General features: G+C 36.2%; 1 long non-coding RNA gene across 1 annotated transcript in view; it reads left to right on the forward strand.

Annotated features, from left to right (window-relative positions):
- The window catches only part of LOC311595241, a 96,672-nt gene extending 86,080 nt beyond the window's left edge, over positions 1-10,592 (forward strand). The window contains exon 4 of the long non-coding RNA XR_014778372.1: positions 7,768-10,592. This is a non-coding gene — a long non-coding RNA (uncharacterized lncRNA). The remainder of the gene's footprint in view (positions 1-7,767) is intronic.
- Positions 10,593-12,719: the final 2,127 nt, after the last annotated feature.

The following is a 12,719-nucleotide window of genomic DNA, read 5'->3' on the forward strand; positions in this document are numbered from 1 at the left end:
CATCTTGGAGACCATATATGATACCAGGAGATATAGTCATTGGGGAAATGCTAGAAAATGGAAATATTAACGTTGTTAAGAAGTTTTGCTCACAAAATAAGCAAGCCATGAGGAGCAAGGGCGTAAGCAGTGTTTCTCTATCTACATGAAATCTTGTCTCCAGGTTTCTGCCTCGAGTTCTTGCTGTGACGTCCCTTAGTGATGGGCCGGAAAGGTATAAGCGGACATACTTTTTTTGTTCAATACAAAGGATTATGGTTGTAACCATACGGTTGTTGTTATCCTCAGTAGGTGGAGTTGCCAACCATCAGGCCCCATACTTGACTCTTAGTCTCTGCACTTATAACCAGTGTGACTATGGCTACATCACAGTATTCTCTTTCTTAAAAAGAAGGTTGAGATTAGTGCTATGTTCTAAGGTCTTATGGTCAATAACGCAATAATTTGTGTACAGCGCTTCCCAGAGAATTTGGCAAAATAGATGTAAGGCATCACCCACTTCAATTATCACTTTGGAAGTTCTTACTCAGTTTAACCTTTGATAAATTAGTGGAGCTTGTGCATAGGTGCAGAGGGACTTTCAAATGAGACTGCTGGAAAAAATATGCTGAACCAATAGGTGTTCTCATTTTCTTCTTCTTTCTTTTCTTTTCTTTCTTTTTTTTCCCCCTTTGTCCCAGTTTCCTGATCTCTCTCCTCTTCTTCCTCCCCATTTTAATCCGTCTCCACTCATAATTGAAAATTATAGACAACGTTTAGTGATTATGACATAACAACCCTAGAGACTGTAAAGTACTATATTTTCTGTAATTGTTCATCCCTCCCTCCCTTCCTTTCTCCCTTCTTGTTTTCCATGTCTGTCTGTCTGTCTGTCTGTCTCTCTATCTGCTTCTCTTTCACTCAATCTCTTGATTCCTTTGTTCTCTGACTTCTGTTGATTCCTCCCCCTTTTCTTATGCCAAAGGGAGCATAGTTCTTCTCTCAAATTTCCTGTAGACTCCAGCTCGTCTCATCCATATCTTATATCTATCTTCTGAAGGAAAGGACTCAGCCATATGCATCGAGATAGAAGTTGTGTGCCATTTAAAAGTACATTGGGCATGCACACAAACACATACACACAACTTCTTAAAACTTTGGCCTAAATAATTTTTTTTCTGGTAACTTCAAGTCCTCTCATCCACGGAAAGTGTAGCTTCATTTTCTAATACCCATAAGTGATTAATCTCTCTCACTGTTTTATCTTTACTGTTCTTGTTCACAGACTTTCAAAGCTTACTGCCATTCTTTTCCATCTGTTTGTCCTTTAGGTTTTAACTGAAACTCACTTTTTAAAAAGATCTGTGAAAACTTCATTATAAGCATTAGGCAGTCCGTGGACTTCTACTCGAAATATGGCAATGCGTGTGAAGTTTTTATCCTCCAGAATTTTCTTTATTAGTTTTCCAGAGATTGTTCTTATTTAAAGGGCACTGTCTTCTTTCACATAAAGGATTTATATCTGTTTTGTGATTCACTAATGTCACAAAATACATGGGCGTCCTGAAGTCTTCTGTGCTTCGTAGTGTCAACATGAATCCACTTTAATGTTAAGGAGAAATGGCTGCCAGGGTGGTTTGTAAAAGTATTTAAAATTAAATAAGTAATTCCCGAGAAATTTTTTTCTTATCACAATACACTTAAAAATCACTCTAACATCTAACTCTGAAGTAAGCTCTTTTTTTATAATCATTCTGAAGTAGTTTTGAAGGGAAATTTCTTTCCCACCTGTCAAGTCAGGTTAATCAAAATCCTATGTAGGTTATACAATATTAAAATTATTGCATTCACTTAGAATGATAAAGGTTTAATGGGGCTGCATTTAAATGAGGTTTAAACCTTGAAGCTATCTCCTCACTTTTATTGTTAGTAAAAATCTCACTCGCATGTATCCAGGTGGGGTTTGTTTTGCAATTTTCTGATAAGCTGTGATTTTGCTCTGATTTGCATCCTGCTTACTACCTCATCTCCAGATAGCTCCACAATTTAAACACTGTTTTCCAGGTGTGATTCATTTGTAGCAAAAATGCCATTCTCCATCTCAGTGGCAGCACATTCCTGGAATAAATGTCTCTCCTTAGGGAAATGGCAGGAGGGAGTAAGTTCTTAAGGTTTTTAATGAGACAGAAAAAAACAGACACAATAACCAGTATTGGGTTTCATGTTGCCTCTCATTTAATCCACTTTTAATCATGCAGAGATTTTCCTTATATTCATCATGAAATTATTGTTTTCAACTGTGTGAACAGAGAATTATCCTGTTATAGAGAGCTATTTGTGGCTCCAAACTCTACATACTCAATAATATGCCATTGTAATTATATAAATATATGTATATGTGTAAATATATGTATATATGTATATATAATATAGCTTTTGATAGTGGTCATTTTAGAATAGAACAAGGATAAGTCTATCCAAAGCTCTGGGCTTATCCTTGGCCCCACAGAAAGGATTTTTAAAAGATAGTGACATCTGTTTCCTTAGTGCAGTAGACAATAATCAGTCTGATAAAAGATGGCAGCATAAATACTTAAGAAAAATGTTTGCATGTGCTCTCTTTAATTTCTCTGTGGCTCTAAGTACTTATTGATATATTGTGGCCCTTTTCTCCAAGTGTTCCTGTTACCTCTACTTTGAGACTTTCATTTCTGACTTTCTCCGCTGTCACTATTTGTAGAAAGCAGCCACAGGGAAGGCACTTGTATTCCTTGTGAGATTGGAACAAATAAAAATCAGTTACCTTTTAGACAAAGGAAAGGGTACCTTCTCCTCCCCCCCCCTTTTTTTTATTTCTCTCTTTATTCTGATGATTTGATAAGTCTGCTAATTCCTCTGTAGATTTCTCCCTGCCCTAATGCTAAAATAATTTCTCTTTAACCAGACCATCAGCACAAAATTCACATCACTCCAACATTGGGCAGAGTTGGGGGTATGAGGTGAGGTGAGAGGGGATCCAGCTTAAAAGAACCGGAAAGCAAAGCCTTTACCCTCCAGAAGCTAAAACATCAGGGCAACAAGTCACAGAGGAAGTAATGGGAGAAAGGAGCCACGTGTCTTCAGGTGTAAATTGACACAGGACAGATTGAGAAATGATATGTCAACCTGTAGGTGACTTTGTTGATACTTAACAAAGAGCGACTTCCACTGAAGGGAGGATGAGCTCACCCAGAAGGTGACTCCTCATGAAATCGCTTACCTTATTAGAGGTGTTGCGAGAAATTATGGAAAGGTTTATTTTGCAAGTGCAGAGAGAGAGAACAGCATGAGAAAAGTCAAGTGAGCAACGTGACACATGGCCTTGTAGTCCTTAACCCTTCATGTCATTCAGCCAATTACTTCTTCCTGACAGCCTAGGAGGCAAATGTTCTAATCTAGGATGGGTCAGGCTGAGAACCAGACTGAGCCATCTGAGCAGCCATCACTCTAGGAGTACATGGTGGCACAAGAACTTGGTTTTGTTTTCTGTGTGGGCTGACTTCTAAATGCATGCTTCGAGTGTTTATGTAAGAATATCTCCTGAGTACAGTTTCTTCATCAATAGCTATACATTCCTTTTTTATTTATATTTAAAGGATAAAGCTTCTCACCCTGTCTTAGAGGAAAATACTAATATCAACATGATTGAAAATCATCTTCAAAGTAAAACCATTATGTCCAGATTGTATAAATTCGTATGCTTTAATTTGTATGCTATTTTTCTAAAGAATATAAGAATATTGGTCAGTTACAAACATGTAAAAGGGCACCCGTGGGTGTGCACATTCTAATACTGTCCAGAGAAATGGGTATCTGGAGTAGTTTCCAGTCTAGGCATGATGGCAGATTCATCTTGACAAAGAGACCTCCTGTTAGATTTCCTCTTTATCCCTTAAAGTCAGCTTTCTTTCTGACCCATTTCTACAGATGTAATTAGCTGGTTTGTTAAGCTGTAGTGTTATTCATTGTGACTTCATACACTGGTATCAGACATGGACTCTATCCTTTGAGATTATGCCTGGTATGCTTTCCCTTGTCACAAGAAGAAACACTTTTTGGCATGTGGAAGGTGGAAGGTCAAATTTAGAGACTGCACTTGAGAGTGGGAAATTTGCTCTCAGTGGTACTTTCCCACACATCTCAAGGGAGTGTTGCATTGATAGTGACCTTTTCCCTCTTGGAACAATTTTATAATCATCTCAACATTCAGGATATATAAGTACTCGGATTCCTGAGTTACAATAAAAGATACATTGTGATATTTTAATGAGAAGGGGTTAAATAATCATTGCTTATGATAAATAGAATAAAACAACTCTGTATTAGGCTGAAATATAATGTAAATGCGGTTTATGTGTCATAAATTAGACTCTGATAAGCTTACTAAATTCCTTCCTTAGACGTTTTCCCTGTATCTGCCTAAACACAAAATAATTGCAGATATTAACATGCATCTAACTAGCATAAAATTTTCTTTTAAAAATCATAGTATATTTAGAAATGTTCATGTTGATTGACTGTGATCCTATCAAGCCATACCATTCTTTTAAAAAAGATTATTTTTGAAGAATATACTTCTTTGTACAATGGAGACAGTCAAGGGACAGTTTAGATTGTCGAAATGTAATAGGCTGGAGAGATTGCTCAGCAGTTGAGGGCATGTACTGGTCTTCCAGTAGACCCAAGCTTGATTCCCAGGAACCATTTTGGGTAAATCACAACCACCTATAACTCTACATCCAGAGAATTTGATGCTCTTTTCTAACGTCCAAGTGTGCCTGAACATATGATGTGTGTGTGTGTGTGTGTGTGTGTGTGTGTGTATGCTTGTGCATGTGTACATGCATGCATGTGCACTCACACATACATGTAAAGACAAAAATATTTTATTTAAAAATGTAGAAACATGAGAAAAATCTCAGAGTTTATAAGAAATTCACGAGGATCCTTTTGGGAGGTGAAATGATAGAGGGTAGATAGGTACATAGATAATAAGAGATAAGAAACTCTGCTTCCTGTTAACTCTAATGCATGATAGACATCTTCTATAGTTGAGTGGTTAGTAAAACCAATGGTTAATTCACCTATTTGTGATCCATTCATTGTCCTTTTCTTCCCTGTTTTTCTTACTTGCTAAAGCATGGAATGTCCTTGCATCTGGGTAGTACAGATGCTGCATCACAAGATGGACTTGCTCCCTCCTTACAGGGTCATGTTGCCATCAGTATCCTTTAGAACACACATTAGAACATGATTCTTTTTTTTAAAAAAAAGCATGTGTGTCTAAGTATTCTCTTGTTTCTAACATTCTTATGTACATTTGTATTATTTATATCACTAATTTCTGCAGAATTGAGCTTTCAAAATTCCTGCAGGAATCCCATAGCTATGACCATCATTCTATCTATTTGAACTATGAATAATTCTTGTCCAAGAGAGCATCTTTCTACTGGAGGCTGGGAATTATACTCTCAGGTGAATAGTCTGTTTTCATGGATAATGATTATGGTTTTCAGAAGCAGAGGAAAAAACTACCTTTGTTGAGTCTCACAACCTACGAAATTAGAAACAGTACTGTTACCAAATGTTGTTGAACAATTTGTGACCTGAGGTTATATATGGAAATGCATATATCTCTCCAAAAAGTATTACTAATGAGAGACAATAATGAGTCTAGTAATTGTCTTAAAGTGGTAAGATACACATCATTTTGAGAAATAAAAACAGAACAGAAGAAAATTTATGCCACGGAGATGCTTATGGGTTTGCTAATATTATTTTGGTATTACATTCACTGTGGGATAAAATACTAAATTCCTATCAATGGCTCATGAAAATAACAGCTTTTCTCCCTTAAGTTTATTGATGCATATGGACCACTCAGACCACTGTGAATAATTTAGCTCAACTGTAGACTTCAGCTACTAAAACCATCAGAATATTTTATATAAGAAATATCGCCATGAAATTAATAAATTAGCTTCCAAGCAAGAATAAGTACTTATCCATTTAAAATTCAATTTTTAAAACTGAGATTTGAGAGATCATGAAGATTGCTCAGCTGTGAAGGCAACTGCGTCAAAACATGATGGCCTGATTTGGTCCCAGGAATCCTCACGGTGGAGGGAAAGAACTGTCTTCTCTACAAATTGTCCCTTAGCCTCCACATGCAGACCTTTATGTGTGCATCACACACAAATATTTTAAAAACTGAAATGCATAAAATTAAGATTTATATAGTATTATTATAAAATAGTTCTGAAACATTGTCTCTGTGTTTTTAACCAAATTATTTACTTAAAATAGAATGAAGGCCATGGAATAAATCTCTGACAACACTAGAAACTTTTCTGGATGATAAAATCGTATGTGATATATTCAGAGCAGCTGTGAGCAGACATCACTGTACAGTCAGTCAAAGCTGCCATGAGGTTATACCAAACACATTTGAAATTACACTAAACTATGCTGGATACAGCTTACAAATATATTTATTTATTTTTTTCAGCTTACAAATTTATAATCCAGCAATCCAGTTAAAAATAAATATGCTGAAAGCTAACTTATTTTTGTTCTTCCTTTGTGCCTTATACAGGCACCTCTTGTTTGACATTTTATTTTACAAATTTTACAACTTTCAGAATCTATCATGTTCTTTTATTCGAAAATCTAGGGCAAAGTTTTCCTTGAGTTCAGATATAATTTTCTTTAGATATTTTAATTCATTTACAACAACAGCATTTACACATCGGGTCTCACAAGCTAGTCTCCCCCTGCCTCCCCCAGCCCCTCTCTCTTACACGTCTATTTAGTGTAGAATTTTGCCAGCTACTGTGCTGAGGCAGGTAAACAAGGCACGGCCCTCATTTGGGTCAAAGAGCTCCCATCTGCACCCTGCAAAGGCGTTGGCCTTGGACTTTAGATGTTAGCAGCTGGTTAGGGGACCTTGGAGGGTCAGAAGTTAAATGCTTCTTGGGATGCCTCTTGCTTCGTGTTGTCTTTCTCTCAATCCTTCTAGCATCTTTCCCAGAGTACTGCCAAGCTGTGTTTAGGCTGTTTTTGATCACCTGTTTGCAATAAGCCATGCCTTTCAGTGAGTGTATCCTTACCCTTAATGATTTTGCATCTTTACAAAGCTTAGGTAAGTCAGGAAACATTGACTCTTCTGCTTTCCAAACCAAACTTTCCCTCATTCATCCTCTATTTTGAATAGTATTCATTTTGTGTGTAAGTGACTTTTTTAATTTTCTGTGTACTCAAGCTTTTGTTAGTTTTTAAACTGTTCTTATGATTGCCAATTTTATAGTTGATATACTAAGAATTTTGTAATGAAAGCAGTGTAAGTCAGTGAAATAATAAATCACAATAAAATATCAAATTTGACTTATATGTAAATATAGTGATTACTAATGAAAAATTAGGGTATATTTTTAATCAACACATAGTGGCTTTACATATTAATGGGGTACAGTATGTATTTTAATATGCACATGCTGTGTGTAATAACTAGATTAAGATAATGATATGTCTTTCAACTAAGGCACATATCATTTCTTTACATCGGAAATATTCAAAATTCAAGAAGCTATTTTAAAATATTTGATTAAATATTGTCAACCATGGTTATCCCATCATGCTATAGAAATTAGCAGCTATTACCCCTATCCAATTACCACACGGTACCCAAGGTTCATTCTCTCCATTTTTTTGTTTTTGTTTTTGTGTTTTTTTTCTCCATGTCATCACCAGACTCTGCTAATGCACTTGCCAAGTTCATCTCAACACACCAAACTATCTGCAAGATGTAGGTAAAAGAGAGAGGCTTCGGTTCTTGGATCTGAGACCCAGAGGCCTGGTGCCTACGTCAGTGCTACACAAGCTAGGATGGGAAATATGGATAAGCACAAACTGTTCCATCTCCTCATGAGGCACAACCCAAAGAGCCAAGGATATCACCCAAGGCTACACACCCCTCCCAACTGTGCCACTCTGGAGACCTAGGCTGGAATATATGGGCCATTGGGAGCATTGGCATCTAAACTACAGCAAGATGCTATGATTCATCATGTCTACTGCCTCCAGACAAACTACTGCTTGAATATATAAGTGAGCCCATATAATACTTGCCATTCTCTACCTGACTATTTCAGTAAACATAAAATCCCCCAGTTCTTTTGCCCAGTATTTTCTAGCTACTTGTATTCTGTGCATGTATATGTGATTCCTTTGAAATTTCAATAGTGATTTTTCTATTTCTGTGAAGAATTTCATTGACATTTTTATGGGAATTACAATTGATATGTCTGCTACTTCACGAATCCTCTAACAATTTGAATTCGTTCAACTGAGTATAAGACGTCTTTGATTCTTTTTTGCAATGTCTTCCATCACTTGTACATGTGTTATATAATTTTCACCTTAGAGACTGTTCATTTTCTTGGTTAAATTTATTTCTAAATATTTTGAAGCTGGGGTCAAATGTTTGCGCATAACAAATTTCATTCTCATTTGTGTTATGTCATAGTGTATAGATATATACACACACCACATTTCCCTTATCCGTTTATCAGCTGATGATACTTAGGTCGATTCTCTAACTTGGCTGCTGTGAATAAAGATACCACAAACATGCACGTGTGGCCATTTCAACCTGCTGATTTGAGTTTCTTTAGATTTACACCTAGCGCCACAATGGGAAGCCTAGCAATGTTCCAGGTTTAGTTCCTGAGGGGCCTCCATACTGTTCTCCATAGTGGCTGTTCTAACTTACCTTGCCCCTATCACTACAGGACACAGCCACCTTCTCTACTCTTGGGAAGCATATTTTGTTTTGTTTTGCTTCTGTGTTGTTGATGTTGTTTGCTTCGTCTTTTTAATAGCTGCTGTTCTGGGGAGGGGTGATACGATGCGGTGCTATAGCTTTGATATGCATTTTCATGACAGCAAATGATGATACGCACTTTTAAAATAATCTTCTTTCAGCTCATTTGTACATTCTCTTTTGAGAAATGTCTGTTCAGATCATTTGCCCACTGTAAAAATTGGATTACTTAAGCTTCTGCTGTTGAATTTTTGTTATGTATGTATTTTGCAAATCAATCCTTTCTAAGGGGAATAGTTTGAAACTATTTCCCTAGTCTCTAGGTGATTTCTTTCTTCAGCCAATTCTTTCCGTTGCTGAATGAAGTTTTGAGTTTGATAGTACCACATTTAGCAGATTTCACATTTATGTTCTTTGTGTTTGAGGTCACATCCAAAACAAAATCCTTGCCAAGTATAGTACACTGAAATAATTCTGCCCCCTGTATTTTCTTCTAATAAGCATCATAGTTTCCGGTTTTGTATTTAGGTCTTTGATCTATTTTCAGCCAGTTTTTGATATTTAATTCCTTTCTTCTAAATGTTGAGTTTTTGGAAAATGTATTAAGGAGTCTTTATTTTCTCCAATAAATGTTCTTGATGCCTTTGTTGAAAATCAGTAAGCACATTCATTTCCTAGTCCTCTATTTGTTTATTTTTCTGTCTGTTTTTGTTATAAATGCCATGCTGTTTTTGTAGTTATTGCTTTAAAGTTAGTTTTGATATTAGGTATTGTAATGCTTCCAACTGTTTTTTTCATCAGGGTTTTTTTGCTTTGTTTTTGTTTTTGCTGTTTGTAGTTTCTTTGTGATTCCTTGCAAAGTTCAGCAGTGTTTTCTCTATTTCTGTGAAAAGTTTCGTTGGTCTTGTGATAGGAATTATACTGCCTCTGCATATTACATTGTAAACATTTCTATAATGTCATTTTTTTCAACCAGTGAACAGAAGGAATCTCTCCATGCCTTTTTTTTTGTTTGCTTCTTTGTTGTTTGTTTGTTTGTTTGCTTTTTTAATAGCTTCAGCCTTTGTTGTCAGTGTTTTATGATTTCCATGGTGGAGACCATTCACTCCTTTGGTGACATTTATTTCTAGGTGTGCTTTGACATGAATTATATGATACTGATTCATTCATTTTTCCAGCAACTTTGTTACTGCTACATGGAAAAGTTAGTGATTTTGTGTTACCACTTGTATTAGTCAAATGTACTGAATTCATTTATCTATTCTAATAGTTGATTTTAGTGGAGTCAGTTTTTCTAATACAAAATCATGGCATCTGAAAGAAGGAATAATTTGGCATCTCTTATTTAGACATCATTTATTCTTTCTCTTATCTATTAAAAAGATTTTTAATGAATACATGAAATTTTATGACAACTATATAGTAAACAAATGCGATTATTAATTTTATCTTTGCAAGGCTCTTTTGTTGTGACAGTCTACTCCCTCAAGCAGTATCTTAATATTATTTACTCTTCCTATTTGATTTATTATACATTTATAAACATTGGTTTCCTGAATATCTAAAATTTGTCATATATTTAGTGTGGGAATATTTTTTAATTTAATTTTTTAATGGTAAATCCAGTTTCTTCCTGAAAAAAGCTATTAAACTATAACAATAACATGATAAGAGAAAGATGAAATTTCATTATATGACAAATGTAAGGAAATGTACTTTTTGTGATTTGAGTTAGAGATGTGTCTATATTTGCCTGAGGTATTTTAGATTGTCTGGATCTTTAAAAAGAAAACACTACATTTTGTAAATAAGCAAAATAAAGAAGTGTTTTTGTCTTTTTTCAAGCATGCTGATTATTTCTTCTATGTAAGTTAATGTACCCTGGAGCTTAAGAAATTTTCTTTGATAAATGCAACCTTTTTTATTTTTCTAAATTTTGGGGGTTATAGACAGTTGATGCTTGTGCAAGTTCATGTGTTCATGGGTGTTTTCAGCTGTGTGTGTATGTGCATGTGGAGGCCAGGTGTTGAGTTCAGGATGTCTACCATAATCTATTCTGTACTGATTGATTACTTGGTTGATTGATTGATTGATTGATTATGAGTCAGGGTCTTTCACGAAGCCTAGAGCTCACTGACTGCCTAGCCTGATGGGGCAGGGAGCCTTTAGACTTCCCACTGTTGATAGTATAAGAATGTATCATACTTACCATTGCTGTGGCCACTGGGGATCCAAACTTGGGTCCTCAGTCTTGTACATCCAATCCAGTACTTGGCACTTGACTCATAGAGCCATCTCCTGAACTCTGCCAATTTCCCAAGGGAGACCACATGAAAGGCAACATCTCAGGAAAAGACAAGCTTTATTCATCAAAGAGAGCACTGTTAACTCAGGTATCATAACGAGATGTTCCGGTTTGAGCATGAACTATCTCCCATGTGGTAATATATAGGGGCTTGATTGCTAACTTTGATGGGCCTTTAAAACGTAGTTGGGTCATGGCTACTTTTATCTCATTAGTCGACTCATTCATTGATAGGTTTAAATTTTGAGTAGACCTTTTGGGAATGTAGAATCTCACTGTTGGAGGTGAGTGAGTCAGTCACGTCTCTCAAGGGTGTACTTTAGCACTGGCCTTTTCCTGTTACCGCCCTCAGCTTCCTGTGTGCCAGGAGGAATTTACTTCCCTGTGCTCTTCCATCTCATTAGACTGAAACCTCTAAATCCCTCACCATAAATCAATTCCTCCTCCTGTAAGTTGACTTTCTTAAGTATATGATCACAATGAATGGCTGACGACAACACCCAAGAGGTGTTGTTGCTGTGATTAAATTGGAGCATGAAGTTCTTATGTCTTTGGAACTTTGGAGGGTAGAAGAAATTTGGAAATGGTTAGAAGAGGTATAATGCTCTAAGAGGGAGCTTAGTTGGTGCTCACAGTTAAGAATTTTGTTTGTGTCTCAGATACTTTGGACTTGGACTTCTGAGCGGTGCATGAGCTATTAACACTGTGGAAACTCTAATAGATGGACTTAATGAATTTATTACTTTAAGGTAGACTTTACGGCTTCAAAACTAAATTTCCTCAGACATTTATGTATTGGGAGCTTGGTTGTCAGCTGGTAGGCTTTTGGTTGGACCATGAGGGTTCCTCATAAATATAATAATCCACTGATAATTCAAGTTTTGACTGGATTTTGGGGAGTTGGTAGAAGTTTTCAATAGATGTCAGTGACAAAGATGTGTCGTTGTATTGCTTCTGTCTTCCTCCTATGTGCTGTCAAGTGAATATTCTCTTTTTCCTTCTGTGTTCACTGTCATGGCATTCAGCCTCATGTTAGGCCTAAGGTAATAACAGAGGAAGCCTACACCATAGGAAGCCCTCTGAAACCTTGAATATGAATGGAATTTATTCCCTTTACATTCTATCAGCTATTTGAGTTATAGCTATAAAAAACTAAGTAGTATACCTGATAGTCTAGTGTTTGTGTGTGTATTATATTTAATTGCAAATATGTACCGAAAAAAATCACTTGCAAACTTTGAATGTGGGTTTTTTTTTTAATGTCTTCTTCTCGTTTGTTATGAGCAATCCCTAGTTAATTGTGTGGGCAGAACAATTAAAACCTAGATACAGTACATTAAATGTCTCCCAATGTACTTGCGTTGTTTGTGTAGCATGAACACCCTAGAGGCAATTTTCAACAACTGTCTCAAATGTTCCCTTATTGTGTCCACAAGGCGAAATGAAGTGTTACAGTTTTACTGGACCAATTTAAAGATGCCGGATTTGACTTTTGATATTTTGTTCCTTTCTGTTTAAATGAGTGGGACCCTTTTAGACACAGGAGCTGGGGTACCTATGTCATCATTGACTTAA

The sequence above is a fragment of the Acomys minous genome (genome assembly GCF_964271855.1).
Source record: "Acomys minous genome assembly, chromosome: 3".
Lineage (NCBI taxonomy): Eukaryota > Metazoa > Chordata > Mammalia > Rodentia > Muridae > Acomys > Acomys minous.